At 43.4% G+C, this 24757-nt stretch overlaps 1 protein-coding gene across 4 annotated transcripts in view; it reads right to left on the bottom strand.

Moving 5' to 3' along the window:
- Positions 1-24757, bottom strand: part of FARP1 (FERM, ARH/RhoGEF and pleckstrin domain protein 1) — a 313335-nt gene that overhangs the window by 253309 nt on the left and 35269 nt on the right. Inside the window, exon 2 of one of the 4 annotated variants that reach the window (XM_009248746.4) lies at positions 2362-2435. The gene's annotated coding sequence lies outside the window, so the exon portion shown is untranslated. 4 annotated transcript variants of the gene reach the window in all.

Here is a 24757-nt window from a genome sequence, read left to right as displayed (position 1 = left end):
GGAGCTGGCCCCAGGGGAGGGTGGGGTGGAGATAAACTAGAAAGGCTGCCAGCCCGGCCCTCCTCAAAAGCAAAGCAGCTCAGTTTGACTTCTCACAAGGGGTTAGATAAGGGGTTTTGAGAAAGTTCAAAAACAGCTATCTGTGCGGATAGATTTGCTTATTTCCAAAAAGTCTGTGAGCAAGAGAAACAACTGCAGATCAACTGTTTTACATCAAGCAGACACTTCAAACAGAGGAGGAACTGTTCCGCCTGTTTGATCATTTGGAAAAAGGAGACCAGGCTATTAACTGTCTACGAGCAGGGTGCCCCTATTTCAACAACAAAGCAAGGAAATGAGAATTAACTGCAGAGCTCAAGATTCTCGCTTCACTGTTCCTTTCTTGGCAACCATATTTTTAACAATTTTTTTAAATTAAATAGGTTGTCTTAAATAACCCTGACAAGTCTCTGGAAAATAAGGAAAACTCAGAGCAAAAGAGAAATTTTCTCATCTTTATCATTTTCATAGGGGTTATTTCAAATGTCCAGTTCTAACCATCTCACTTTTCTACTCAAACACCTGAGTCCAATCAAAACTGAGTTAAATGTAAAAATTCCCAGCAAGGCATTTCAACCATCTGCCATGATGTCTCTCCTTTCAACTAAACCATCTTCTAATCCAAGTGAACACTGCTGTTCAACACTCTTGTATCTTCCTGGCACTAAGCTTTTGCTGTTCTGTTTCTTTGAGGCAGGGTCTCGCTCTGTCACCCAGGCTATAGCGCAGTGGCACGATCTCAGCTCACTGCTCACTGTAACCTCTAACTCCTGGGCTCAAGCGTTCCTCCCCCGTTCAGCCTCCTGAGTAGCTGGGCTGCAGGCACCTGCTACCACGCCCACGTAGGTTTTTAATTTTTGTAGTGAAAGAGTCTGGTTATGTTAGCCAGGCTGGTCTTGAACTCCCAGACTTAAGGGATCTGCTCACCGTGGCCTCCCAAAGTGCTGGGATTACAGGCATGAACCACTGCGCCCAGCCTGCTGTTCTATTTCTTCCTGCTAAAACACCATCTCTGAGTTGGCTAATGGGTACAAAAATACAGCAGGGAAATTACAGTTAACAATAATGTGTTATCTATTTCAAAAGAGCTAGAAGAGAATTGGAATGTCCCCAACACAAAGAAAAGAGACGATGGCTATCCCAATTACCCTGATTTGATCATTACACATTGTATACATGTATCAAAATATCACATGTGCCTCAAAAATATATACAACTATGAATCTCAATTTTAAAAAGATAAAAGACTGGGAGAGAAAAATAAAACACTTATATTCAAAAGAAAAAAAAAACACTTCTCTAGCCAGTCCCAATGTCGCCTCCCCCAGAAAGACTTTCCTGATCCAATGGTTTAGGAAAAAAATACTCACTTCATCTTCCCTGGGGTGTTGTTTGCATTTAGCTTCTACTTCACAGGCTTTGCAGGCCTTTCTCCTCTTTTCCAAGGTGCCAGCTAGATTACAAGTCTCGAGGGCAGGGGTCTTCCTTACCTGGGAGCCTGACATCACTTTTTTTGTGTAAGTGTGAGAGACAGCAATAGGCTCAACTTTGGAACTGTGAGAACATCAGGCCAGTCACTTATCCATCCCAGAAGTCATTCTCCTTACCTAAAAGATGGAGAGAAAGCCTACTCTCTACTGCAGTGCTTTTTAAAATGTGCCCACAAATCAGCATCCACATCACCTGTGAGCTCATTAGAAATACAAATTCTTCATCTCCACCCAGCCCAGCCCCACTGAATCACAAAGCGGAGGGGTGGGGGGGGGTGTGGAGGTTGCATTCCAGGTGATTCTGATGCAGGCTCTGGTCTGAGAAGCACTGCTCCAGCTCCACTTCTGAGGGTCTCAGTGAAGATTAGCTAAAATGACAGTTGTAAAACCACCAGACACAAACCAAGCACTTACTTGGTTAGGTAACTTCCCCAAGAAAAGAGGGACACTCTGCCATGTTTCGCACATGCGCCAAAGGTCGTGAGTGCCTGTTTTCAGCAGCTCCTCGCAAGAAATTTAATTTCTACTCCAACCTTGTTCTAAAAACGATCTAAGTCAATACTTTGGCTTTGCACTTTCACTGATTTGGTAGAGCACATATCCTCCATTAAACAGATATGCAAAGACAAAAATGTGTAGAACGGGAGTGGAGGTGAAAATTACCAGAAGAGAAGGCTTTTTTATCTCCAGGAAAATCAGGAAACCAGAAAAAAATCTCCAGTCATTCCCATTCTAATGATGTCAATTTCTCAACGATTCTGAGAGTACAAACTTTAAACTTCAGCTCACCCCCCATTCTACCTCTAAGGAAATTAAATGTAAGGAAGATTACCTCAGGGTAAATTAAATGTAAGGAAGATGGCCACCAGCTTCCAGCCCCTCTGAATTCCCACACTAACAAGGTCCCTGCAATGTAAACAGAGGCGCATTTTTTAGTCTGCAGCCAACCTCACTCGACTTAACATACATCATTCTCTTCCACTCACTAAAGAAAGTCTCTCGAATCGACACCAGTCAGCCTCTCCAAATATTTGTAGAAAACACCCAACCCTTGCCTGGCCCATAATAAGGATGCAGTGAATTACTGGCTTTGCTTACTCAATGCCTTTGAAAATAACAAACCCAATGTTCAAAGTATACTATCATTCAAGTGTCAGTATAATCGAGATCATCACCATTAACAAACATTTATGAGGGCCTATTATGTTTCAGCAACTACATTTCACACTGTATAGGACACAAAGTAATAATGTGGCGCAATATCGTTTTGTCTTTATGGGATGCATAATCTATCAGGCAAGAGAACAGGTAACTCAGAGATGATTGTTCAAGGCAACATGTTTACTTCTGACTATAGGTATTAAATGAATTTTAAAAGCCTCAGAAATAAGGACGCCACCTCACTGAGAAACTGAGACATCAACTAGTCCCTCAAAGAAGGTTCTTAAATAGCAGTGATGGCAGGTGGCATGGTGTGGGAAGGACACACGTTTGTGCATCCGGTGGTATTTACTAAGCATCCACCATGTACCGAAAGGTGTGCCAATAGTGGATCCGACTAATAGAAGTGCAAAAATAGAGAAAAGAAAATGAAATACGCAGGTGAGAGGCAGCTTTTGGTCCGCCTGAAATAGCGCACAGCTGCCTCAAATTCTTGGGCTGAAGTAATCCTCCAGCCTCAGACTCCTGAGTAGCTGGGACTATAGGTACGCACCACCACACCTAAGTTTGTGGGGGGAGGGGGAAAGGGGAAAGGGTGGAGGGGAAGGGGGAAAGGGGGGAAGGGAAGGGGGAAAGGGGGGAGGGGAAGGGGGAAAGGGGGGAGGGGGAAAGGGGTAGGGGGAAAGGGGGAGGGGAAAGGGGTGGAGGGGGAGGGAGGAGCAGGAGGGGGTAGTGGGGAGGGGCGGGGGTAGTGGGGAGGGGCGGGGGTAGTGGGGAGGGGCGGGGGTAGTGGGGAGGGGCGGGGGTAGTGGGGAGGGGCGGAGGGGGGAGCGGGGAGGGGTGGAGGGGGGAGCGGGGAGGGGCGGAGGGGGGAGCGGGGAGGGGCGGAGGGGGGAGCGGGGAGGGGCGGAGGGGGGAGCGGGGAGGGGTGGAGGGGGAGCAGGGAGGGGCAGAAGGGGGAGCAGAAGGGGGGAGCGGGAAGGGGCGGAAGGGGGGAGCGGGAAGGGGCGGAAGGGGGAGCGGGGAGGGGCAAGGGGAGCGTGGGGAGGGGCAAGGGGAGCGCGGGGAGCAGGGAGGAGCGGGGAGGGGCGGGGGGGGCGGGAAGGGGCAGAGAAGGGGAGCGGAGCAGGGAGGGTTGAGATTGAGATGGGAGTCTGGCTCTGTCAGTGCAGAGCTGGAGTGCAGTGGTGCAATCTCAGCTCACTGCAATCTTGGCCTCCCGGGTTCAAGCAATTCTCGTGCCTTGGCCTCCTTAGTACCTAGGATTACAGGCATGTGCCACCATGCCCAGCTAATCTTTTCTATTTTTAGTAAAGACAGGGTTTCACTGTGTTGGCCAGGCTGGTTTCGAACTCCTGGCCTTAAGTGATCCGCGCCCCCTCTGCCGTCCAAAATGCTGGGATTACAGGCATGGCCCACAGTGCCCAGCCATGACTGTTTTTAAATTATTTCTAGAGAGGGGGGGTCTTGCTATACTGCCTAGGCTCATCTCGAACTCCTGGGCTCAAGGGATCCTCCCACCTCAGCCTCCCAAAGTACCGGGATTACAGTATGAGCCACCAGGCCTGGCCTCCATGAATTTTGTAGCTTGCTAGCTCATGTCTTTGTAATGCTTAATAATATCCCATCTGTATGGATATAACACAGTTTATCCATTCCCCTACAGAAAAACATTGTGGTTGCTTCCAGTTTTGGGCTATGTTGAGATGCTTTTCAGGTACAGAAACAGGAGCAAGTAGATGTTACCTCTACAAAGACAGCAGGATCAACTTAAGGTTGGAAATGAGAAGCAAAGTCCTGGGACTCATTGGCAGACACTGTGCTGTGAATTTCTGGCTCAGATAAGCCCCTTTATAGCCTCTGGCAGGTAATTCAGCTGATTGCTGAGGTCCTTATCAGAGAGATAACTTGCCTCCTTGAGTTCAGAAGAAAATGACAAGACTTAATAAATAAAAATGTGTCTGGAGCCGGGCGCGGTGGCTCACGCCTGTAATCCCAGCACTTTGGGAGACCGAGGCGGGTGGATCACGAGGTCAGGAGATCAAGACCATCCTGGCTAACACGATGAAACCCCGTCTCTACTAAAAATACAAAAAGTAGCTGGGTGTGGTGGCGGGCGCCTATAGCCCCAGCTACTTGGGAGGCTGAGGCAGGATAATCACTTGAACCCAGGAGGAGGTGGCAGTGAGCTAAGGTCGCGCCACTGCACTCCAGCCTGGGTGACAGAGCGAGACTCTGTCTCAAAAAAAAAAAAAAAGTGTCTGGAAAGCTGTGTAAAAGAAATAAACACCAATGGGTATTTTCTTTAATAAACTATAAAGAATTATTAAGTTTGTTTCCAAATCAAGTCAGCATATTCCCAACAGCCTCATTATTTAATAAGTAAGTTTTGGCCGGGCACGGTGGCTCATGCCTGTAATCCCAGCACTTTGGGAGGACGAGGCGGGCAGATCATGAGGTCAGCAGATCGAGACCATCCTGGCTAAACAGTGGAAACCCCGTCTCTACTAAAAAAGTACAAAAAATTAGCCAGGCGTGGTGGCGGGCGCCTGTAGACCCAGCTGCTCGGGAGGCTGACGCAGAAGAATGGCGTGAACCCGGGAGGCGGAGCTTGCAGTGAGCCGAGATGGCGCCACTGCACTCCAGCCTGGGCGACAGAGCAAGACGCCATCTCAAAAAAAAAAAAAAAAAAAAAATTAAGGAAGTTTTTAGTCAAAAGTTCTCCTGCCCTCTACCATTTTCCGCTGAAGTTTTGGACATTCTGAAAATGATGCTTAAGAAATACATGCCAAAATGTAAATGTTACCTGCATCTTGTGTAATCGTCCACAGACATCTATTCTGGAATGAATAACATCGTCTTTTTTTTTTTTTTTTTTTTTTTTTTGAGAGGGAGTTTCGCTCTTGTTACCCAGGCTGGAGTGCAATGGCGCGATCTCGGCTCACTGCAACCTCCACCTCCCAGGTTCAAGCAATTCTCCTGCCTCAGCTTTCCGAGTAGCTGGGATTACAGGCATGCGCCACCAAGCCTGGCTAATTTTGTATTTTTAGTAGAGACAGGGTTTCTCCATGTTGGTCAGGCTGGTCTCGAACTCCTGACCTCAGGTGATCCACCCACCTCGGCCTCCCAAAGTGCTGGGATCACAGGCGTGAGCCACCATGCCTGGCCAACATCATCATCTCATACAACTTTATGAAAAAGGAAGCCATTTCCTAAAGCTTACCAAATTCAGTAAATTAGAAATGATAGGGCTTCCTTCAAGTTGGGAAAAGAAAAGCATTTTCCACTAAGCCATTAAAAAGCAGACTGTACAATTTTCTAACAGTTTGAATATTCTTCAAGAAATAAACTGTGCAGTATTATTATAAGCCAAAGGATACTATAAAATACAACAGATGTGTAAAAGGGTACCTTGTCCTGGAATACTTCAAGTAGAATTAATGATTAATTACAATAGTGAAATGTCAAGGAAAAAAAGTATGTAATAAAATAGTGAAATCCCTTGTGGGAAAATGAGAAAGTTTAAATGTCAGCCTGGTTGATAAGGCATTTAATTAAACAATGTCTACTAAAGAAATTAATGATTATGAACAGCACATTGTTGCTGCAGATTGCTGAAAGGGAGGGAAAATTATTTAGGCGCTACCAGGTTGACCACCAGACTGGAGTCACTCTGTAGCATGACAAAGAGAAAAATCACTAGCCAAGAGAGGCCTGGTTCTAATCCTAACTTTTGACATTTTCAGTGTATTGTAAAATTAACTTCCTCTTTCCTGGATTTTAGGTTTCTCATTCATGGAATGTGAAAACACAGTAAGTATTATTATTTTAATTTAGCCAGCACGTACCTAGCACTTTGTCCATGGCAGGCACTGTTCTCAGAGCCTAACTCATTTAATCCTCACAACCACCATTAGACGGACACTAACCTGACCCCTTTTTACAGATGAGGAAACTGAGGCACAAGAGATTAACTTGCCCACAGTCACCCAGCTCGTAAGTGGCAGACATGGGACCAGATGCAGACAGGCTGGTGCCAGAGTGCTTGGTCTCAACTCCCATGCCAAGGGCCCTCTTGTACATGATGATTTCTAAAGCCATCACCCTCTCTACCATCCAGCAACTTTATGATTCAGCCATTTTAGATGCAATCACAAAGTCTCCCCAAACCTCTCACCTGTTTCAGCACAAAAGTGCCAATCAAGCTGCTGGGCAAATCACTAAGCTACTGAGGATGCCTAAGGGGAAAACCTTTCAAATCATCAAAATGTGTACTAGACTTATTACTAGACCTATAAAGACCTATAAAGAGGTCTAGTAATATGTCTTGGAGACAGTGTCTTGCTCTGTCACCCAAGCTGGAGTGCAGTGATATGATCACAGTTCACTGCAGCCTCCAACTCCCAGGCTCAAGTGATCCTCTCATCTCAGCCTCCTGAGTAGCTGGGACCACAGGCATGTACCACCACGTCCAGCAAATTTTTAAAAATTTTTGTAGAGACTGAGTTTCACTGTGTTGCCCAGGCTGGTCTCGAACTTCTGGGGAAGTGATCCGTCCATCTTGGCTTCCCAAAGTGCTGGGATTGCAAGTGTTGAGTCACCACACCTGGCCAGTAGTCTTTTTATGGGTCTAAATTATGAAAGTTGTAAATGTCTTAAAACCCTTCTCCCTTCCATTAGCAAGGATTTACAGCAAACACTCTATTGACCCAGAGGATCAGAGAATACACTGAGTACCCACAAAAGAAAAGCACTATGGCACCCACTGCCCTCCCTTCCTTGTGCAATCAGAAAGGCGCTCCAACAACGCTCTGGATGCCCCGCCTGAAGTCTGGGTTAGAACTAAACACACCCAGGGCACATGCAAACTCACTGCCCTTAAATAAGTATAGTTTAAAACTGCAGAGCTTCCAGTAATACTGAGACACACACACAGTAGACACTTGTGGGCAAAAACCAAATAAACAAACAACAAAAAAAAAACAGCCCAGGGGGAATACATATATTCCCCAAAGCAATACTCAGTTCCCATGTAAATCACAGCTTGGTTTAAATAGGCAGATGGAGGAGCATCCTTAGGTGCACATCACAAAAGGGAAAAAGGACACTGGAGTGGAATTGAGGACTAAGTCCCAAGTCACTTTCCAGCCAAAAGGATAGGCCACGGTCTGAAATGAAACATCAAAGCACAGTGTCTCTATTTCTGTAACTGTTGAGAAATACAAGTTTTTCACTCAAATCATTTCGCTTTCCCACAAAGTGCTTTTACATAACAAGAAGGGCCAGTCTTGAAGCGCTTATTTGCATCATTTAACACTCCCAATTGTACACAATGACCCTATGGCGTAGATACCTGAAGAAGAAAGCTTTACTTGGAGCATCTGCCAAAAAACAAGAAAGCTGAGAAGGGGCTAGGAAGGCCAAGCACATTCTGAATAAAAACTCTGCAGAAAATCAGACAGTGTTTAATTTTTGAAAACTTCCTCTCTGTTCAGTAGATACCAGCCACTGATGGTTACATACACTAGGAACACTTTAAAATTAGGAGATGCTGATCTCTCACATTATGAATTTCTAAATCCTAGAAAGAAAGGCTTGGAGAGCTTCTGAATATAGAGAAGTTCCACTTAAGGACTAGGTCCCCCTTGTTGATGTATCAAAATATTACTCTAAACTGAGACTTAATTCTCAAAATGTGTTTTACTTGATCTAAAATAATCTGTCCACAAAAATAAAATTGTAAGTAATAAATTATTTTCCCACTGTGGGAATCATTAACCCATTTATGCCTGAGGTTGCAATTTTTTGAACTGCAAAATCAGACCTTGGTGATGATTTTGAACAAGATATAAATAACTTCCACATGCTTAGCGTTCCAATAATGGAACACTCGGCATATAATGTGAAATGTATTCTATGAAAATAAATTTTTAAAAATAGGGGCCAGGCGCAGTGGCTCACGCCTGTAATCTCAGCACTTTGGGAGGCCGAGGCGGGTGGATCACCTGAGGTCAGAAGTTCCAGACCAGCCTGGTCAATGTGGTGAAACCCTGTCTCTACTAGTTATATAAAAAATTAGCCAGGCATGGTAGCGGGCACCTGTAATCCCAGCTACTCGGGAGGCTGAGGCAGGAGAATCGCTTGAACCTGGGAGGCGGAGGTTGCAATGAGCCGAGATTGTGCCATTGTGCTCCAGCCTGGGCAACAAGAGCAAAACTTCGTCTCAAAAAATAATAATAATAAATACAAAATAAAATAAAATGATGTATAATAAAAATAAAATTATTCATATACAAATTTTCAGCAATACAAAAATCCATGAAGAATGCATTATAGAGCATGATAAAGCAAAAGAAAATCTATCTAGAAAATAAACAGGCAATGAAACTAAAGAATCTATTAATTTTTGTGTAGTTCAAGAAATTAAAATATACTGCTAAAAGACTACGTCCAAATGGACTGTTATAAATAAAAGGACTCAGGAAACGAAGCAAGGATCACTAGAAGCTAAGATGGCTTCATTAAGACTAAATCAGGCCACAATCATCTCCTTTCTGTCTTTGACAGATGTCTAGGCTGGGAAATAAGGAGACTGTTAGAGCCATATCATAGCTGGATTTCCACAAGGCATTTGGAAGAAACAAGCATGACATGGTTGTGAATTAGACAGGAATTGGGGCTGGATGAAGGTACAGCAAAGTGGGTTGCTACTTGAAGAATGTGCCCAAACAGTTTTGAATAATTAAAGAATGTCTCCAGAAACTTACCAGAATCTTTTATTAATTGCTTCAATGAAGGTTTTAATGACATGCAAGCCCTATTTTTGGATAAGAAAACACTAACACCAAGAAATGCCAGCAGGAAATTTGACAGGAATACACCATTGCTCTACACAAGACATCACTTCGTAGACTACGATCCCACTCACTCTGACAAGTTGCTCTAAATAAGTCAGCTGGCTGCTTCTATGAGGGGAAATAAACATATGTAAGAAGAGTCTTGGCTGGGCGTAGTGGCTCACGCCTGTAATCCCAGCACTTTGGGAGGCCAAGGCGGGTGGATCACGAGGTCAGGAGTTCAAGACCAGTCTGGCCAATATGGTGAAACCCTGTCTCTACTAAAAATACAAAAATTAGCCAGGCCTGTAGTCTCAGCTACTTGGGAGGCTGAGGCAGAAGAATCGCTTGAACTCGGGAGACAGACGTTGCAGCGAGCCTAGATCGCACCACTGCACTCCAGCCTGGGCGACAGAGTGAGACTCCGTCTCAAAAAAAAAAAAAAAGAACAGTCTGGTTGTCTGGTAATTGGCAACCATAATTATTGGAAGACAAGGGCTGGCAGCATGGCATCTTACTTGTGAATGGTTGCTGACACACCCTGCTGGGGTTTGCGTGTGTGATACAACTTGTGGCTTAGGTGAGGGACTAAAGAAACACAGACATCTCATTAAATCTACTTCACTTGATAAAATACCAACTCAAAATTAGACGGACCAAGTTCTTTTTTATTACTTGTACAAGCAAATTTCTCTGGATTCCTCACTTTTCTTGTCAATTTAAAACACCTGCGTATAATCAATGATTTTTTTTTTTTTTTTTTTTTTTTTTCTTAAAATGGCCCAGGAAATTTTTCTGGAGATCATCTTTTTGAAAGTTGAATAACAAGTCAGCCAGGCGCAGTGACTCACACTTGTAATCCCAGCATCTTGGGAGGCTGTGGCGAGTGGATCACCTGAAGTCAGGAGGTCGAGACCAGCCTGGCCAACATGGTGAAACCCTGTCTCTACTAAAAATACAAAAAATTAGCCAGGCATGGTAGCAGACGCCTGTAATCCCAGCTACTCGAAAGGGTGAGGCAGGAGAATCCCTTGAACCTGAGAGGCAGAGGTTGCAGTGAGCTGAAATCACGCCACTGCACTCCAGTCTGGGAGACAGAGCGAGACTCCATCTCAAAAAAAAAAAAAAAAAAAGTTACAGTCAATGTTACATTGCCGGGGTTGATGGCAATGTGATTCAACACGCACAGAAAACAATGTGGACCAATACCATAAATACCTATAATTTGGCTTTGGGAAATCATCCCAAGGAATAAAAAGGCTATAAACACAAAGGCATTCTTTGTAGTGTTATTTACATTAATGTCAACTCAAAACACCCAAAGAAAGGTTAACCAAACTGTAGCATATCTGCTGCCTAGAACAGTCTACACTCAAAAATCACAAACATGAAGACTGCGAAACACAGAGGACTCAATTTGTTATGATGTTAAATTAAAAAAAAAAATTTAAAAATTGCTTCTGCACAATGAGTAGGAATAGACAGTGTCTGGATGTCAGATGCAAAGAATTTGACTTGCTGGGGTTTCAGGACTACAAGTCATTTTTCTCTAAAATTTATTTATTTACTTATGTATTTAATTTATTTAAGACAGAGTCTTGCTCTGTCACCCAGGCTGGAGTGCAGTGGCATGATCTCGGCTCACTGCCACCTCCGCCTCCTGGGTTCAAGTGATTCTCCTGCTTCAGCCTCCCGAATAGCTGAGATTACAGGCATGTGCCACCACACCCAGCTAATTTTTGTATTTTTAGTAGAGACGGGGTTTTTCCATGTTGGCCAAGTTGGTCTCGAACTCCTAACCTCAGGTGATCTGCCCGCCTCTGCCTCCCAAAGTGCTGAGATTACAGGCATGAGCCATTGTACCCAGCCAAATTTATTTAACTAAGAGGTTGGTCTTATTGCTATATTACAGGAAGGAAAAAAAGAAATATTGAAAATAAAATGAAGAAGCATAGTCTCCCAGAATGCTTTCATAATTGAGATGAAATTCACGTTGGTACTCTATAGATTATGGACAGGTTTATATTCCAAATATTTACTCTCATATTGATGAATACTTCATACCCCAAAGCATTTTCCACTATTACGTGGTAGAAGACTTCTCAACCCTGGAAAGCCCATTTCACCACAATGAAGCTTAACAACACTATGAACAAGACCTAACTGCTATTTAGTTTCATTTCTGTTGAAAAGTATATTCTGAAGCCCAGTTCAACATCCCCAGTGCTCATTTCACCCAGTCAGAGACTCCCAAAGTTGCTCTTTGATGTTGAGAACACAGGCAGTGTTCTCAAAGGTTACTACGGTCAAGGGTTCTACAGGTTGAAGCTCCTGGAAATAGGAAAAACAGGCACCATTATGGGGAACCTAGCAGCATCAGAGGTCACCACGACAGCTGGGGCAGGCCCAGGAGTTCCCTCAATGCCTCCAGCAGTGTCGGGCGGGAGAGGAAAGGACCTGGCCGTGTTGCGCGTCAACTCTGCTTTTAGGAAGGATTGGGCATGTGTGGGCACAGGGCCAGGAGCAGAAGGACCAGGGGAGGTGATAAGATGCAGTATCCATATACCCAGAACACTTGTAATTGGTATTCTGGAGTCAAGGACTACTTATGTCACTGTTTTTACTTTAAAAAAGAAAACCACGGAAATGATCATTCATAGATCTACCTGAAATATCATATGAGGGTGGGCATGTTGGCTCATGCCTGTAATCCAAGCACTTTGAGAGGCCAAGCAGGGAAGATCACTTGAGGCCAGAAGTTCAAGACCCTGTCTCGCCACAAAAAAAAAAAAAAAAAAAAAGCTGGGTATGGTGGCATGCACCTATAGTCCTAGCTTCTCAGGATGCTGAGGTGGGAGGATGGCTTAAGACCAGGAGCTGAGACTGCAGTGAGCTATGATTGTGCCACTGCACTCCAGCCTCAGTAGCAGAGCGAGACCCTGTTTCTACAAATAATAATAAATAAGTAAATAAAAAGAAATGTCATCTGATGCTTATTACCCATTTCCCAGCTGGGAAGGAAAGGGACCCTGCAAATTTCCTATCAGTCAACCTTGATTTTGCTTCTAATAAGTTTGGAAGATAAGAGAGAGCACAAAATAAACACATACAGAGTTAAAGACTTTGAGGTAGGAGCTTTTTCAACATTGATTTATAATGAATGTATCTCTAGAAACAACAGCCTGAGAAAAAGGGAATTTCTCAGAGTTTTACCATTTACCCTGGTGGTGTGGAGGTACAACGCAGGAATAGAGTTTGTTGTAAAAGGTTTGCACCATAATTGTTCCTATATTGATGCAAAAAAACCTTGTAGAGAAGGAGAAAATTGTAAAATATTTTTAAAGGAAATGACAAAGAAGTGGGGATCTCTTTAATCCCACCACCATTAAAATTTTTCAGCAGATCAGCTCAAAAAGAGAAAAGTTAATATAAAGCCATTACAGACAGGGTCAAGAGAACCAACGGTGCAGGGATGAGGGGGAGGGACAGTGGCAACTGGCCAAGAACAGAAGACAAGGGCAAACTTCGGTCACCAAATACAGACATTTCTAGTAAAGGAAACGCGGAATAATTTGAAGACAGAGAACTTGCATGAAAAAGGTAAAAATGTTTTAAATAAGCAGTAAAAAATAATTTTTAATTAAGTTTTTCAACAAGAATAGCCAACCCAAAAGGCTTTGGTTAACAGAAATCACAAATCTCAACTGTTGCTCCTGAAATTGTGATAATACACCATCTATAACTGAAATCTTTCCTGGGAAACTGAAAATAAAAATGCAAAACAGATTTATTACATTATGCCTCAAACTAGTTTTTAAATTGAAAATTCAACGATGCCTGACTTGAGAAGTTTCTACAATACGCATGGCAATAATAAGTAAATATTCTCCCTCTCGAATACGTATTTAATTTGAATACATATTGGGTTGGTTAGGGAATTTCTATTCCTACAATTTACATAATCTGGTTAACTAATTTATCATATACTCAAATTCCTTTCTGTTCCGTTCATTATAATACCAGGTTTCTTAACAGAATCTTTAATGATTCTCTCATCATCAAAAGCTGTTCTTGTCTGCCTGTTAAAATGACCAAAGTATGGCACAAAAAATGAAAAAATATCTTCTGTGAACTTTGCCTGAAACAGTCCATGGTAATTTAGGTAGACAAAGAACATTTATTTAAGAATGCATTATAAATTAAAGGCCTTAAATATATTTTAAGTGCTTTTCCTGTACTGCTTTATGATGACAAAAAAAAAAAAGTACTCATTTCTGACCACAGCCTTAAGAAAACTGCCCCAGCTGCCTGATCTACTTGAAGCCCTGCAAGGGGGCATGGGTTCATGTTCTTGGCCACTGGGCACACCTGGCTCTTCCTCCTTGTTAAGGAGTACATTCCCACAGGCCAGCACCCATCAGGCAACCCAGCCCGGGCCATTCACTGGGGACATCATGGGAAGTGACCTGTATCACAGGACAAGGAGAAGAGAAAGACACTCTCCTGCCCTGAGGCCCGTCTGACACCTGTGGAGCTGGCGAGCCTTCATGGGCCTTATCAGTTTGCCACCAACCTGGAGTTGTAACCTCAGAAACATCCTGGGTCCAGGGCCAAAGACTGTCCTCAGCACATATAAGGTCAATCAGTGTCAGTGAGAGAAAGGAGCCTGGGCCCATATGGTGAGCCTCGCATGTGCAGGACATGCGTCCCCGTTTCACCCCGCAAACACTTCTGAAGGAGGACTTCGCAGGGACTTCTCTCAAGGAAGAAGGGTCCTTCAGAGTGCAGAGGGTGTGGACACTGCAGACTCCGCCTCCCTTAGAGCCACAGTGAAGCCCACAGGGGACCCTCAGGTCAGCCTGGGCAACCCAGGAAGCAGTCAAGGCACAAGGGCACTACTTTAAGCCTTAAGACATCTTAGCCTCTCATCTCTATCTAGAAAACTTCTTTCTCCTTTTTTTTTTTTTTTTTTTTTTTTTTTTTTTTTTTTTTTGAGATGGAGTCTCACCCTGTCCCCCAGGCTGGAGTGTAATGGCATGATCTCGGCTCACTGCAACCTCTACCTCCAGGATTCAAGCGATTCTCCTGCCTCAGCCTCCCGAGTAGCTGGGATTACAGGCACACACCACCACGCCCAGCTATTTTTTTTTTTCCTTTGTATCTTTAGTAGAGATGGGGTTTTACCAGTGTTGGTCAGGCTGGTCTCAAAACTCCTGACCTCGTGATCCGCCCGCCTTGGCCTCCCAAAGTGCTGGGATTACAGGTGTGAGCCACCACACCCAGCCTGAAACTTCTTTAACAAATACTTATGAAGGCTTCTTTCTCACAGAAACTGTTCTGTTCAGGACACTCCTGTGAACAAGAGGCCCACGTGGGTGCTGCCGAAATGCGAGGGGTGTTCGACCCCACCAGGAGAGTCCACTCAACCTGAACAACAAGCAGCAGCCATGTTCAAGCGGGCAGGGCTGCCAACTCACGCTCAGCAGAGCAAACTGCACCCAATCCAAGGGACTGCAGAGTTCTGAGAACATTTGCTCTCCCAGCTTAAAATAGCAAATGTGAACACTTTTCCTCAGCACTTTCACTTTTTTTGTCTCAAGTCAAAATAATTGTCTTAATGATTGGACTGACTCCCCAAAGAGGGTTCAACATTTATTACATGTCATATTGAACAGCATGCTTTACAGATTAAAATGGAACAAGACTCTGGTCACAGAAATTACATCAAGAGGAAAATGAAAATAAGATAACTAACTGTACATGTCCCCAACGGCCCTCTCCACTAGATTATTTCAATAGCCACATGGTTTCTGCAGCTATAGTCTCCAGCTCCATATGGTAATCCAGCAACTTCTGGACTAAAATGATTTCCACTCAGCTATAACCATGTTGCTCTCCTGCTGAAAGCCTTCCACAGCTCTCATCACCTACAAAGTTGAATAAGTTATTTCATCTGACATTCAGGGCCCTGTAAGGTGACATGAACTTACCTTCCAAGACTTTCTCTATTTCTCCCCAGGACACAGAGCCCCCTTCCTTACCACTGCCTGGATCCTCCTCCCCCACATCTCCACCTGCCAACATTCTGCTCCTTTATCAAAGATTATCTCAAATGCCATGGAACTTTTCCCATTCCCCTCTATTTGGGAGCTCAAAGCATCTTGTGTTTCTCTTCTGTCACTTATCATACGATGCCTTATGTGACAGTATCTCCACTCTTAATTGGGCTATCACATTACAGTGTAAACATTCAAATATGAGATATGTCGAAAGAACACCATCACCAAAGAGGAGACTCACAGAAAGACATTCTACCTGCAAGGGAAGGGATACAAGTCAGTGCAATCATTTTGGAAAGATACATTAGTTTCCAGGTCAAAAAATAATGAATGAGCTGTAGAAAATGGAATGGCAGTTCCTCAAAAAATTAAATATAGAATTGCCATAGGATACAGCAATTCCACTTCTCGGTATAGACTCAAAAGAAATGGAAGGAGGGATTTGAACACATATATGTGTATGTGCATGTTAATGGCTTTTTTTTTTTTTTTTTGAGACAGAGTCTTGCTCCATCTCCCAGGCTAGAGTGCAGTGGTGTGATCTTGGCTCACTGCAACCTCTGCCTCCTGGGTTCAAGCGATTCTTGTGCCTCAGCCTCCTGAGTAGCTGGGATTACAGGCACGTGCCACCACGCGCAGCTAATTCTTGTATTTTTAGTAGAGATGGAGTTTCACCATGTTGGCCAGGCTGGTCTTGAACTCCTGACCTCAACTGATCCGCCCACCTCGACCTCCTAAAGTGCTGGGATTACAGGTGTGAGCCACCACGCCCGGCCCGTATCATCTTTATTCACAATAGCCAAAACGTAGAAGCAACAAATAGATGGATAAACAAAACGTGGGATATACATACAATGGATTATTACGCAGCCTTTAAAAAGAAGGAAATTCTGACACATGCTACAAACATGAAGCATGAAGAGATTATGCTAAGCGAAATTAGCCAGTCACAAAAGGATGACTACTGTATGATGCTCCTTACATGAGATATCTAGAACATGGAAATTCAGACAGACAGAAAGTAGAAGAGTTACCAGGGGCAGGGGAGAGAGAGGAGAAAGATGGAAAATGTTCTGCAGGGCCAGGCGCGGTGGCTCACGCCTGTAATCCCAGCACTTTGGGAGGCCGAAGCAGGCAGATCACCTGAAGTTGGGAGTTTGACATCAGCCTGATCAACATGGAGAAACCCCATCTCTACTAAAAATACAAAAAATTAGCCAGGCGTGGTGGCTCATGCCTGTAATCCCAGCTACTCAGGAAGCTGAGGCAGGAGAAATCGCTTGAACCAGGGAGGCAGAGGTTGCGGTGAGCCGAGATCGTGCCATTGCACTCCAGCCTGGGCAACAAGAGCGAAACTCCGTCTCAAAAAAAAAAAAGAAAAGAAAAAGAAAATGTTCTGGAGATGGATGACGGTGATGGTGGCACAATAATGTGAGTGCACTGAATACCACTGTGCTGCACTCTTGAAAATGATCAAAACAGTAAATGTGGCTGGACGCGGTGGCTCACGCCTGTGATCTCAGCACTTTGGGAGGCCGAGGCAGGCGGATCACCTGAGGTCAGGAGTTCGAGACCAGCCTAGCCAACATGGAAAAACCTCGTCTCTACTAAAATTACAAAAATTAGCCGGGCATGGTGGCACGCACCTATAATCCCAGCTACTTGGGAGGCTGAGGCAGGAAAACTGCTTGAACCCAGGAGGCAGAGGTTGCAGTGAGCTGAGATCATGCCACTGCATTCCAGCCTGGGCGATAGAGCGAGACTCCATCTCAAAAAAACAAACAAACAAACAAACAAATCCATCAAATTTTATGCATATTTTACCACCACGCCAAAAAAAAAAAGACTATCAGAATCAAAATCACCTGGGATGTATTAAAAGGTTTCTAAAGGAACCTATGCTGCTTCCCAGGAATGGTATCAAGAAAGGTAGCATCCCATTTCGAATGCCAAGAAAATTACATACTAAAGAGCAGAGCACTTGCTTATCTCCCCAAGTTTTCTATGGGTGTTCTGATCACAAGGAACCTTAAACAGAAAAGCAAGCCCCCCCAACATAAAGATCTAGGGCAAAACGACACCTGAACCAACCATAGAGGGCTTTATCTTACCAATCCCAACACCCGCACGCTTCACTTTCTTGACTTGCCCTGTTAAGCCCTTTCTAAAAATTCAAGGGCTCTTTCCAGCGGTATACTGCTTTTGTATCAACTCATGGGGACCTGCTGTTAAATTTTCAGGAATTTTTACCAGCCAGTTGTTAAATAAAGATATGGATTAAAATAAATTATATCAATATTTATTAAGCATAAATTTTACAGAAGTAATGAATACTCAAAAATCATCACTTCCTAATTATTTTACATTTTACTTTTATCTATCTGTGATTGTGAGGTTATTTTGCCTGCTGCATCTGGATGGTAACAATACTACATAGGAATGTGCTACCGCACACTTTTTCCTAACTGTGTGTGCAATGATGTCATGTTGGTAGCCTGCAACTGACCATGGTGGAAATATTTACACCACGGAAACTGGCAAACTCTATGAATTAGAGTTTTGTTTTTGTTTTTCAAGAGAGCTGGTTGTGAAACTGGTTCTTCCCTATTCAAAGTATCTTGTCAATAAAATTATGTATTTTAAAATACACTTGAAGTATTTGCCAAAAACATCAGAATGAATTTATTTTAATCCACAAAAGAGAGTAGACATGGTACTAGAAACAATCTTTTTAAAAAAAAGTCCCTCAGAAATTCTTAGAGCATAGGATCACTGAGAAAATGTAAAGGCTGTGGAGTTGGCCACTGCTATACACCGTCACCAAAGGCGGAAGCAGGATGGACATTAGGAATCCAGGCAGTCGCATTTAGGTATTTTTTCCCTTCAAATTTTTTTAATGTAGAGTCATACTTCCTTAAAAAGCAACAACAGGTGAATTACACTCCACATACTGTTTTATAAAGCACCTTTACATGTTAATATAGTATGAACAATTTTCCAAAAATCAAATAACCTCCCACATCCTAATTAGCACAGAATTTTAAAATGACACATTAAAATGACACATTAAAAGGCGGCCGGGCGCGGTGGCTCACGCCTGTAATCCCAGCATTTTGGGAGGTGGGTGGATCACCTGAAGTCATGAGTTCGAAACCAGCCTGGCCAAGACGGTGAAACCCCATCTCTACTAAAAATACAAAAATTAGCCGGGCGGGGTGGCAGGCGCCTATAATCCCAGCTTCTTGGGAGGCTGAGGCAGGAGAATTGCTTGAACCCAGGAGGCAGAGGTTGCAGTGAGCCAAGATCTCGCCACCACACTCCAGCCTGGGCAACAAGAGTGAAACTCCATGTCAAAAAAAAAACAATGCTTGCTGGCTCTTTGAGTCTGACACTGCTTTCCCTTCTCAAGTATTTTAAAAGTTAAACTCTAACTGGGAAGGTGGAACTGAAGGAGAAACCATGTGGATGTCATTTTTAATACCTATGACCTGGCCTGGATTAACAAGGAAAGTAAGGGTGAAGAAAGGGCCTGGGGGAACAACCGCCAGGCCCACCATAAGCCAAGCCTAGCCTCAGAGAGCCGGGGCCCTAAGGGGACTGGCTGGGAGACACACAAGCCTCCTAAAAGCCAAAAACTGAAGGAGGATCATTCTCAAGGTAAAAGAAATAACACAATTGTTCAGAGGACAGTGGAGGCAGCGAGTGTGAGCAGGTTTCACAACACTCCCCACCCCTGCCTTCCAGTCCTCAGCACACCCCACACCAGTTTTTGCGGCAAACAGCTCAGCCTCATTCAAAGACGAGCAACCACAGAATAAGAACACAGGCAAAGGCAGCTAATAAGGTGCATTTGTAAAAATAATCAACAGAAGCTGCTGCATAACGAAAATGCAGTGCCCACTGTTCAGAAATTATTAACAATTTCAAGACAATGACAGGGGAGCATTCGTCCAAGCATGGACCCTTATGTGGATGCAGAGGTCCCATGCCCAGGAATCTGGGCCTGAAAAACAAAGGTAACAGACTAAGAGCTCAGAAAAAATAGTCCTCCATTGTCTCGAAAATATTAAAGATAAAATGGTCCTTCTAAAAATGGGGGGCTCAGAGACAAGATATGAAGTTCCAAAGAACTGACAGTCATCAATCTAAGAGATTTTAAATGGACTGATAGAGCTGAAGAAATAAATGGACTAGAAAAAAAAAATCCAGAATGGAAGCCACACAACTACAATAAAACATAGTGTAAGCTTCTGTAAACAGAGGCAGAGAACAAACAAGGAAATCACTCAAAATTACTAAAAAGGAACAACAAGAGGGACAAAGATACACAAATGATAATAAGAATAGATGCTAGATTTAGAAGACAAAGAAGATAAAACCTAACAACTACGGTTCCCAAAAAGTGAGCACCATTCAAAATATATGCAAAAATATTAAAGGATCTTAAAATTTTACTGATATAAAGACAGACTTGAATCAACAGATATTATGGTATAGGACATACCAGGAAAGTGACATAAAACAGCCAATGCCCAGGCAATGCTGGTAAAACTCTAATCTTCAAAAAGTATCAGAGAACCTCATGGGCACATCCAGTGGAAAAAGCTAGTCATGTGCAAAAGAAACAAACATTAACCCAGCCTCAGCTTTCTCTTCCAGAAATATCCAGTGCTAAAAAAGAATGGGAGCAATGTCTAAGAAATTCTGAGGGCAAGAACGTGTGGCCCAAGACCTTGGTACTCGGCCAAATTGTCCTTCAAATATAAAAGCAAGAACAGCTATCCTTAAGTGTAAGACCTCAAGGAACACAGTACCTACCAGGGCTTCTCTAAATAAAACAATGTGGCTGGGTGCGGCCACACTGGGTTTACCCCTGTAATCCCAGCACTTTGGAAGGCCAAGGCGGGTGGATCACTAGAGCCCAGGAGTTTGAGACCAGCCTGGGCAATATGGCGAGACTCAGTCTCTACAAAAAATACAAAAATCAGCCAGGTGTGGTGGCGTGCGCCTGTAAGTCCCAGCTACTCAGGAGGCTGAGATAGGAGGATCACTTGAGTCCAGGAGGGTGAGGCAGCAGTGAGCCATGATGGCACCACTGCACTCCAGCCTGGGCGACAGAGCAAGATCCTGTCTCAAAAAATAAAATCGATTAAATAAATAAAACAATGAACCAACCAATGAGTCAAAATTTAAAACTCAAGCAAGGTAAAAACACAGTAACAAGACTAGCAACAAGTTCTGAATCCATCCTAAAAGGGGACTAAGTCAAAGAGCTATGGGAACTGTGTCATTATTAGAAGAGAATAGAAATGTTACAATCCTTCACATTGTAAAATTCATAATTAACTGATAAAATGTTGGAGCTTGGGAAAGAGGGGCAGCATAGGCCAGTTCTAATTTTTTTTAGCTTTCAAAGGAGAGAGTCTCATAAACTCATAGTTTTGAGAAATTATTCTAATCTCTTAGTATTTATCATCTTGTCATAAATTTAGTTTCTAAAAGATAGCGCTAATCTCTCTTGCAATGAAGTCAGCATTTCTATCTTGCTTTAGTTTCTTTTCCTTTGCTTTAATTAAAGTCTATTTTATTTTACACCTTTAAGTATTAAATACTATGTATAGTAAGATCCCATGCCCATGGCAAGTTCTAGATAGGGCTCATAAAATGTTACCAACATCATTGGCCAGGCACAGTGGTTCATGCCTATAATCCCAGCACTTTGGGAGGCCAAGGCAGGAGGATCACTTGAGCCTAGGAGTTTGAGGTTACAATGAACTGTGATTGCGCCACACACCCCTGGGCGACAGTGAGACTCTCTCTCTCTCTCTCTAAAATAAATAAATAAATAAATAAATAAATAAATAAATAAGTTTAATATTTCTAAACGGTAAGATTTAGGGTGAGGTTTTTCATTTCTTCTTTTTACTTTTTTGTTTTTTTTTTTTGTAATGAGAATGTATCACTTCTTCCCAAACAAGTCACTTTTTAATAATAAAGAACAATCTTTTCATTACTACCTAAGAAACTGACTTTATTGGTTTTGCTCTTCTCCATCGCTGCCAGCCAGGCAAAAATCTAAACTTAAGTCTATTCACTTATTATTCTTCCTCTTATTCCCCACTTCGCAGGGGATAAAACTGAAATCCAGGGCAGTTAGGTCATTTGCTCTCGGTCACAGCGCCAGGATGTGACCTCAGACAGCCAAGCTGTGTAACGTGAGCTAACAGAATTACTGAAGTTCATTTGGTTCATCCCAATTTTTTCCTTCACTCAGTAGGCATGTGTGGACCTAAACCAGCAGGGAGAAGTGCTATCTGCAATGAAACGGCCATACTCATGCGTGTCTGGTGGATGTACATACAATACAACTCTTTCAGAAAGCAACAAGAGCGAACTTCTGTCTTAAAAAAAAAAGACTTAAAAATGCTTAAACTCTGTAATTCTGTTTGTAGGAATCAACCCTAAGACAACAAATGTAAACACAGGGAAAGGTATATAAATGAGGAAACACATAATCTAACAACACAGTATTAGGACAATAAGGCATCATAGAATCATACAATTGATCATTATGCAGGCATTAAAATGCACATTATGGAGAAATACTAAGGAACAGGGGAAAATACTTATCAAGTGAAGACAGCCCACTAACATTCCTCATTCAAAACAGCAGACTGCACTCAGGCATTCACCCCTATTCCCTCCCAAAATCCCACTAAAATGATAAACATTACTTTACGAAGGCAGATTCCCACAAAAGCAGCCAGAAGAAAGAGACACCAGAGAAAACAAGAACATCAATAATATTTTAGAAGAAAGAAAGTGAACTGAAAAATCTCAACTAACTTGGAAGAAGGCTGAAACTGAAGGCTGAGGAGGGAGATGACAAGCAGCAGCACGCCAATTTCAAGACAAATCCCAGGAACTGCAAGAATCAAATATCACTGGAAACAGATATGGCTCCACACAAGAAGACTGGCTGAGAATCTGAAAATTTTCTGATACTGTTTGGATGTCTGTTCCCTCCAAATCTCATGCTGAAATGTGATTAGTGTTGGAGGTGGGGCCTGGTGAGAGGTGACTGGATCATGGGGGTGGATCCCTCATGAGTGGTTTAGCACCATTCCCTGGGTGTAAGTGAGATCTTGTTCTGAGTTCACGATCTGGTTGTTTAGAAGTACGTGGCCCCTGGCCACTCTCACTCCCACTCTTGCCATGTGACACAGCCTGCTCCCCCTTTGCCTTCCACTGTGATCAACTGGAAGCTTACTGGGGCCATCACCAGAAGCAGATACCAACGCCATGCTAGTTGTACAGCCTACAGAACTATAAGTCAATTAATCCTCTCTTCTTTATAAATTACCTAGCCTCAGGCATTCCTTTATAGCAATGCAAAACTAACACAATCTCCCACCCCAGGCGGCCAGGCACCTACCCTTTCCCTAGCCTGGCAGAACCAGGAGATATCTCTTCTGTGGAGGCTGAATCTAGGAGGGCCTATGCTTCGAAGGTGGGAATCAGATGCTTTACTAAAAATGAGGAATTAAGTCAAAAGTTTGTTTGTTTGTTTGTTTTTTGTTTTTTGAGACAGAGTCTTGCTCAGTCACCCAGGCTGGAGCGCAGTGGCTTGATCTCGGCTCACTGTAAGCTCTGCCTCTCGGGTTCACGCCATTCTCCTGCCTTAGCCTCCCGAGTAGCTGGGACTACAGGCGCCCACCACCATGCCCAGCTAATTTTTTTTCTATTTTTAGTAGAGACAGGGTTTCACCATGTTAGCCAGGATGGTCTCAATCTCCTGACCTCGTGATCCACCCGCCTCAGCCTCCCAAAGTGCTGGGATTATAGGCGTGAGCCACCACGCCCGGCCAAGTCAAAGTTTATACCCCAAATTATAAGGCCTTCCCTTCCCAGCCCCACTTCTACAGCTCTTATCACAGAATTCTGGCAGCAAAGATCACACCCCACAGTGGAATGTGAGATAAGTCTTCTCTGTAGAAACTCGAGAACCCAGCAGAAAAGACCTATGGACACTGATACGGTTTGGCTGTGTCCCCACCCAAATCTTGAATGGTAGCTCTCATAATTCTCTTGTGTTGTGGGAGAGACCCACTTATCAGAGATAACTGAATCATGGGAGCAGTTCCCCCCATACTGTTCTTGTGGTAGTGAATAAATCCCATGAGATCTGATGGTTTTATAAGGGCAAACCCCTTTCATTTGGTTCTCATTCTGTTCTCTTGTCTGCGGCCATGCGAGACATGCCTTTCACCTTCTACCGTGGACTGTGAGGCCTCCCTAGCCACATGGAAATGTAAGTCCATTAAGCCTCTTTCTTTTGTAAATTGCCAGTCTCAGGTGTGTCTTTATCAACAGCGTGAAAACGGACTAATATGGACACCAACATCTGGGGGTGTCCAGAAAAAAGATGGGTTCCAACTGAATCACACAAAGGACAGTCCAGTGTACAAGGCCGACAATACCAATGGATTCCAGCCAGCTTTTAGGCACCTCATTCTTAAGTATAAACAGCTGGAGATAACCAAGTATTTTAGAAAAGCTTCCAACATGAAAGATGGGATGATAACAGTTGAAGAAAAATCTAGAATTACTATCCTAAGAGAAAACTGACAAGTGATGAATTGTTCTTTACACTGTAAGCCTATTCATCACATTTCCTCCAACTGAGGATGCCTTGGTGTCTAGGAAGAGAGACCCATACAACTTCTCCCTCATCCCACAGCAGCCAGTGTTTTGGGGGCACTACAAGTGAGTTGAATCTCATCTTCCATTCTAGTAAGTAAAGAGATAGAACCTAAATTAGAAAAAGAAACTGCATGTAACACTTTATGACAAGCATTGGCTAAACAAGAACTGGAATCCATTTACATTATATAAATGAATTATTTCACAACTTGAAGATAAACTCAAGAATAAAAGGGTTAAAAATATTTGAAGGCCGGGTGCAGTGGCTCAAGCCTGTAATACCAACACTTTGGGAGGCCGAGGTGGGTGGATCACCTGAAGTCAGGAGTTCCACACCAGCCCAGCCAACATGGTGAAACCCTGTCGCTACTAAAAACACAAAAGTCAGCTGGGTGTGGTGGCACACTCCTGTAATCCCAGCTACTCAGGAGGCTGAGGCAGGAGAAGTGCTCGAACCCAGGAGGCAAAG

The sequence above is a fragment of the Pongo abelii genome, chromosome 14 (genome assembly GCF_028885655.2).
Source record: "Pongo abelii isolate AG06213 chromosome 14, NHGRI_mPonAbe1-v2.0_pri, whole genome shotgun sequence".
NCBI classification, from domain to species: Eukaryota; Metazoa; Chordata; class Mammalia; order Primates; family Hominidae; genus Pongo; species Pongo abelii.
This window is presented reverse-complemented; position numbering and strand designations above follow the sequence as displayed.